General features: G+C 46.9%; 1 pseudogene; it reads right to left on the bottom strand.

The window, feature by feature from the left end:
* Nucleotides 1-67: 67 nt before the first annotated feature.
* LOC115867583 (ectonucleotide pyrophosphatase/phosphodiesterase family member 7-like) overlaps nucleotides 68-7,018 on the bottom strand; it is a 39,875-nt pseudogene continuing 32,924 nt past the window's right edge.

Genomic DNA, 7,018 nt, shown 5'->3' with positions numbered 1-7,018 from the left:
CAACGCGCGGAGCCGGGGTGGGGCTTGGGGCGGGGCCAGGCGCCGCTTGGGTCCTGGGAGGCGGGGCTTAGGTAGGGAGCCGGGGTTCAGCAGGCGGTGCCAGCCGGAGGTGCCTGCGGAGGTGGGGTGGGGGTGGGTCGAGGCGTTGCAGGGGTCCTGGGAGGCGGGACTTGGGAAAATTGGAGGCGGGCCCTGAAGGCGGGCTCTGGGGCAGATTTGGGGCCTGGGAGGCGGGACCAGGGTCGGAAGGGGCGTGGCCAGGGTTTCGGTGGGGGCGGAGTCAGGGTTTGGCGCCAGGTTCCTCTGGGCGGGGCGGCGAGAGCTCCCAGTCAGGCCAAGGGCCAGGTAACCATTCTCGCTCTTCCAGAGCCTTCTCGAGGGTCTTTTTTGGCAGGAGCCCTCTGGGCAGACGCGTCGTCCCTTGGGCTTAATCCTAGCCCTCCCCCAACCCCTCTGGGACTGCGCCCTCAAGCTCAGCCTCGGGTGCGGGCGTCTCCTCAGGTCTGTGGGCCGGTGGGCTCAGACTTTAGCAGACTTTTCTCGCCTTGGTAAAAGGCACCGACGCAAAGGTGTTGGTTGGCAAACTGCCGCGTACACGGGGGCAAGGAGAGACCGAAGAAAGCAGCAGGCCCCTCCAGGTTGGTAGGTGGCAGTTTTAATAAGTGAGGGAACTTACGAGGCATGTCGTGGGCACCTCAAGGAGAATAGATCGGTGGGTTGGTGGTCCTAACCAGTCTTAACCAGCTTGAACTAGAGACAGCTGATTCCAAGTTCCTGGAAAACAACTTGGGCAAACATCTTATTGTTTAGGCTACATCTTATTGTTTAGGCTACGTCTTATTGTTTGGGCTTAGAGGACTTGCCAGTCTTTTATAGCAAAAACTAAAGCGAGCTTGAGCGGTGAAGGCAGGCTACAGGTGTGATGGATTTAACAATGATCACCCTCGATTTCATTGACCTCTCAATGACGTCCTGCCTCTCCACACACTCCTGCCAGAATCTTAACAGTTTATAGCGAAGCCTTAACGGAGTCCAGTCAGTACACAGTCCAGTATCTCCACAGAACATTGCTCTCTCAAGCCTGCATTTTTTTTTCTTTCTTTTTGGCCGAGCTGTGCGGCATGCAGGATCTTAGTTCCCCCACCAGGGATTGAACCCAGGGCCCAGCAGTGAAAGAGCCAAGCCCTAACCACTGGACTGCCAGGGAATTCCCTAGGCTGCATCCTTGAAACAGCTTCTGTTGTGGGAACGGGGCAGAATGTACTTCTGAGGGCGTGGTGGGGTGAGGAGACCCTGGTTGACTGGGACCGGCTCAGAGGGTCAACCGGCGGTCACCTTGTTACCCAACAGGTTCGTTTGCCAGAGGCGCAGCAAGCCAAACGCTGAGGCGCCGATGTTTGCAGCAGAGAAAGGGTTTATTCACAAGGTAGCCGCGTGAGAAGACGAGAAAACAAATCTCAACCCTGCTTCCCTGTGGGTGAGGGGCTGGCGTATTTATGGGCTACAGAAGCCGGGTAGTCTGGGACGTGGAGGGCGTGGGGTAAGGCGATTGTAAATAGGAAAAATGTGAGGTAATGGTCGTTTCACGCAGGTGCAAATGAGCTACAGGCATCTTCATGGGACGCTTGTCCAGAAAATGGTTAGCAGGTTCTGAGGGTGGGGTTTTTGGCCCTCTGACGTCAGAAGGTCAACGAACGGACACTCGCGCATGCCCAGTTGGAGGGTCGGTGGTCCTAACCAGTCTTAACCAGCTTGAACTAGAGACAGCTGATTCCAAGTTCCTGGAAAACAAGTTGGGCAAACATCTTACTGTTTAGGCTATATCTTATTGTTTAGGCTACGTCTTATTGTTTAGGCTTAGAGGACTTGCCAGTCTTTTATAGCAAAAACTAAAGCGAGCTTGAGCGATAAAGGCAGGCTACAGGTGTGATGGATTTAACAATGATCACCCTCGATTTCATTGACCTCTCAATGACGTCCTCCAACACAAGGTAGGAGCCCCTGATCCCCCAGCCCCAGACTGGGGTTAGAAACAGACCCCAGTTAGGGTCTGTTTCTAACCCATAGAGTCTTTCGTTCACCAAATACTTATTAAGCGCCAACTATGTGCCTGGCACTATCAGGCACTGAGGATGCAACAGTGAGAAGAACCCGAGTGGTTGCTGCTCTCCAGGGGTTCAGGGTCTCGTGAGGGAAGTAGGTATTGAACTAATTATCACACAAACAAATAAAGAAGTACAATGGCAATATGTACCGCGCCGGTGAGCACATGGAACTATGAGGGCTTAGAGTAGTAGCTTTGACTTTGCAGGGAAAGGAATCCGGAAGAAGAGTAAGAGTGGTACAGAGGTGGGGATGGGAAGAAAAGAAAAAATTTACTTTCATTTGACCTTATTATGTCTTGAGTGAAAAGCAGAACAGTGAAAGGCACTGGTGCTGCCTCTGGAGTTTGAACTGTGTTCAAAGTCTAATACATTTACCTTCACAAATCTCTCATAAAACTCCATTTGGAAGTGTCTTGGGAGCTAATTTGTTAAATGTGCTTGCACAAGGTAGATGAGAAGGACAGATGAAATCTTATTACCCCTTTCAGATGAGAAACACTTGAGCCCTGCTCAGCTATGAGAACGAGAGAGGAGAATTAATTCTAATTGAATGCATTTATTCTCTTATATCTGTTCTTCTTCCACCAGAACCACGTGAGCACAGCATCTGACACAAAAATTGTCTTATTCCGTCAACACTTGATTTATAAAGAGGACTGACTGTGGTTATTGCTGTGTTTTTACGCGGAATTAAAGGTTTCTGGGTCTGAGATATTGCATAAATCCTTTGAGTCACAGCGTCCTGGGGTAGAAACACCTGACATATGATATGGTTGCATCTTGTCCTGAAGGAACGATGTCAGAGCTTGGTCAGGCATACTGGTTCACCTGTGCTGTTTTGATCAGCTTTCTGCCTGCAGGAGACAGTGAACACCAAGAGGAATGGGTCAGTTAAACTCATAAATACCACACTTTCTATTAACACACATAATAGCTATTAATTGCCTTTCCTCTGAGGAGCAAAAGGACATGCACAGTTAACACCAGAGTAAGTGATACTGCATGATGTTATACTAAGATATTAATATATCTAGGCTGGTCCAACCTTCCTGATGCCATAGATAGCTAGCAGATTGGGGAAGAACCCTGAGTGGGCCACACCACTGACCTGCACACAGAAGATACCTTTATCTTTGTGTGCGGGCTTTGGTGTGGGGACAAAGATCATAAGGTAATACATCTCAGATCTGAACTTGGAAGGATCAAGGCACTGAAGGGATTTGTAATGTCCCATGGACCTCACAGGTGTGGTGTGTTCAGGTGTAAGTGAAGATTAGGACTGCTGTTTAACATAAAAAGTGAAAATTCCAGGTGGTGTTGATGTTTCAAGAAGCATTAGGGTATATCCAATTAGTCCTGTCAGTGGCAGAGGAGATGTGTACGTGCACATGTTATAGTAAAGATTCAGCGTCTGGATTTGAGGCTTTTTTTAATGATGATGATAAAAAGCTAATGCATTTTAACTGTATGGAATGGTTGCCTTTTAGAAATTATGCTGTGGGACTGGCCATTCAATGAGTACCTTGAGGTTTTTCCTTTATCCCTCCTATGGCTAATGGTTTCTGTAGAAAAGGACCAACTGATTTCTTTCTGAAATGTTGCTTCAGGGTGTAGAGACCTTTATAGGTCATGTTTCAACTTATAGGAAAATTTTATAGTTCAAATATAAATTATGTTAAATGTGGGCTTTGTAATGGAGTTAAGGTTAAGTAAAGTTCTGACTTTCCTTAGGCTGTTTACAGTATTCAGGAGGCCCCCTTACTGTTGAGTCAGGGGCTCTTTGAACGTAGAGAAACGGTCAGGATTGGGTGTAATAAGCGTTGCGGGAGGCTCAATCTCCTTATATAACTTTGGAAATGTAGAAAGAGGTGCAACAGGTCCACAGAATGCTTTGGTTGGTGGCAGGACCAGTGTTATGGGTTGAATTGTGTTCCCCCAAAAGGATATGTTGGAAGTCCTGACCCCGGGTACATAGGAGTGTGACCTTATTTGGAAATAAGGTCTCTGCAGGTATTATTAAGATGGGAGGAGGTCATACTGGAATACAGGGGGCCGTAAATCCCATGACTGGTGTCCTTATAAGAGGAGAGAACACCATGTGAAGACAGAGACACAGGGAGAAGTTGGCCGTGTGACGGTGGAGGCAGAGATTGTGTCTACAAGCCAAGGAATGCTGAGGATCGCTGGCAACCAGCAGAAGCTAGGAGAAGCAAGGAAGGATTCTCTGCTACAGATTTCAGAGGGATCATGTGGATACCTTGATCTCAGACTTCTAGCCTCCAGTTCTGTGAAACAACAAATTTCTGTTGTTATAAGCCACCCAGTGTGTGGTATTTTGTTACAGCAGCCCTGGGAAGCGCATGCGACCGGAACATAATTTTTGGGGCCCAGTGCAAAATGAAAATGGGGCCCTTGTTAAAAAAAATCAAGATTTTTGAGATCAGACCAAGCTGGGGGCTGTTCTGAGTCCTGGGCCCTGTATGACTGTCCAGGATGCAAGCCCACGAGGATATCCCTGGTTACTGGGTTGTCAAAGTGCTGGACCCCTAGGCACTCAGGAAGTGGTTGAAATGGATTATTACTATGTGCACTGATCAACCACAGAAAACCCGCAGAGACTACTCACTTTTTTCCCAACCAAAGGCCGTGAATGTCACACCAGCAACAAAGAGAACCACAAGAACTCCTGTGACAATCCTGAGACCGATAGCTGTATTTTGGAGAGCAGATGCCCTCTGCATGTCCGCTCCTGTTAATAAAAAATCAGATGGTTTTAAATGATCTGATTAAGAGGCTGCTCCTGGGTCCCTGGAAAGTTTCCCATTGAGGTGCTAGTGAATATTAATTATGGAAACAAAATGTACATTTAACCCAAGGAAGTGCTCACTGTAGAGAAATCTCTTAGGGCAAGTCGTTGAAAGACGATTTACTAAACAACCTATTCGCCAAATGACCCATTTGCCTAGTGACCACTTTGCCAAAAGCCAATTCGCTGAAAATCAGTTGGTGGGATGTCCTGCTTATCAGTAACTGGTGGTCAAACACACCTTACCTCAGGCTCCCAGGACTATGGGACAGGCGGTAGGGGCCAAAGAGTTGTAGCAAAACTCTAAAACTTAAAAAAAAAATTCTCAATAACTTAGAGAATTGCCATCCATTCACTTAGTTTTCTGCAAAACAGCCTGCTTCCAGTAAATTCACAAGAAGATTGTGGGCAGTGGCTTGGAAGAAAGGAAAAGGGTGCAGGAAGCTGTTCTTTGTACTCCATTTCAATTAAGTGTGGTTGCTCTAAGCATCTGATAAATCATCCGGCAGTGTTCTAAGTCTCTCCCCGCAAAAGAAAAGCTGGCCAGTGTTTGTAAACAAATGAATTCCCAGAGATGCTTCCTTTCTTCCTTTATATCACCCAGATTTAGGATTTTGAAGTCTTCAGAATTCACAACCTCATTTACAGGAACCCCTGCCCCTCTTTTTAGCCATGAGTAGAGTGCTAAGGCTTCGTTCTTCCCCTGTGAGCAGCTTTCTTTCCTCCAGGCACCCGCATGCACAGAGTTGCTGAAGGAAGGCTGCTATTCAGAATCTACAAGGGGTATCTGGGCGCAGACTATGCATGCTTGCTGAGGCTCAGAAGGATTATCGCCTGACTTCCTCTATGGAGAGCCTTCCTTCTTGCCCCACAGGCACTATATAAAATGTCACCAACACAGCGAGGGATTTCCTACTTCTTCTGCTACCTGTTCAGAGCTGCTGATGATAATCTTGTGCTGGGGGCACTGAAGCTGCCAGGAAACAGGATTATTCTGCTTGACTTTTCCCGCATTCAGGAAACCCCCTTTTGAATCTTTTCTGTCTCAGGACACACTACCAATCTCTTAGTGGTGGCTTTTTTATCACACCTGGCTGCTGGTCATAAGCGTCTATAAGCATTTCCTGGGTGACTGCCAGGGAGCCACTGTGGGGCACAGGGGTAACCCCCAGGAGCTTCCACATGAGGGGGTAGATGTGGATGCTGTCAAAAGGCTCAGCCAGGTGATTCTTCTTGAGATCTGGCCCAAAAGCTCTGAATATGATCTTCATGTCCATGTAGACATTATCAAAGCCATGATCTCCTTTGTTGAAATATAATTTGCTAAAAAATAATAACAAAAGAGCCATTTTAGATTCCAGTCCCCTGAAAGAAAACTGCCCTTTAGTTAATGTCATGCTTGTTGGATCCAGGAAGTCTTTGAAAACTTAAATGACAAGGAAGGACACTGCTGTCTGCAGTGGCAGAGAGAGGAAGGAATGGAAGATCTTTAAGGAAGAGAATAAAGAAAAACATACCCATTAGAAACAGCATTAAGATAGTAATACTGACAGTTATAATAGGCTTAAACATAGAGGGCTTACTGTGTACTGTGAATTGTTCTGAATGCTTTCTAAAGTGAGGGCACTATCATTATCATCCCCATTTTACAGCTGAGGAAACTGCCCTGAGTCATGTAGTAGCCAGTGTTGGAGCAGGTATCTGAACCCAGACTGGTTCTAGAGCCAGGTATGTTTCTTAAGGCACAGAAGTGCATCTATCTATCTATATCATTTTGGAGTCTGGGAGAGGATTAGAGAGGAGGGAGTAAGGACTGTAGGTAATTGTTTAATGAATGCTGGGTTGGTTTTTGTCTGTCTTCCTTTTCAAATGACTAGGTAACATCAGTCACAGCACAGCACTGTTTATATTTTCTTAGGACCAACATATATTCTGGCATGTAAGACATGTGATGCTCTGTATATTGAAAAGTTGGTCTCCTAGTTGGCTTGTTCAGTATAGAAAGCTCTTGTCTGTTCAGCTTAGGCTCCCTCACCTGTCTAAAGAAACTGGTCCAACGGCCTTTGAGGCCATGGAGCAGCCTGTTAAGAACTGTTAAGTGCCCCCC

The sequence above is a fragment of the Globicephala melas genome, chromosome 15 (assembly GCF_963455315.2).
Source record: "Globicephala melas chromosome 15, mGloMel1.2, whole genome shotgun sequence".
Lineage (NCBI taxonomy): Eukaryota > Metazoa > Chordata > Mammalia > Artiodactyla > Delphinidae > Globicephala > Globicephala melas.
This window is presented reverse-complemented; position numbering and strand designations above follow the sequence as displayed.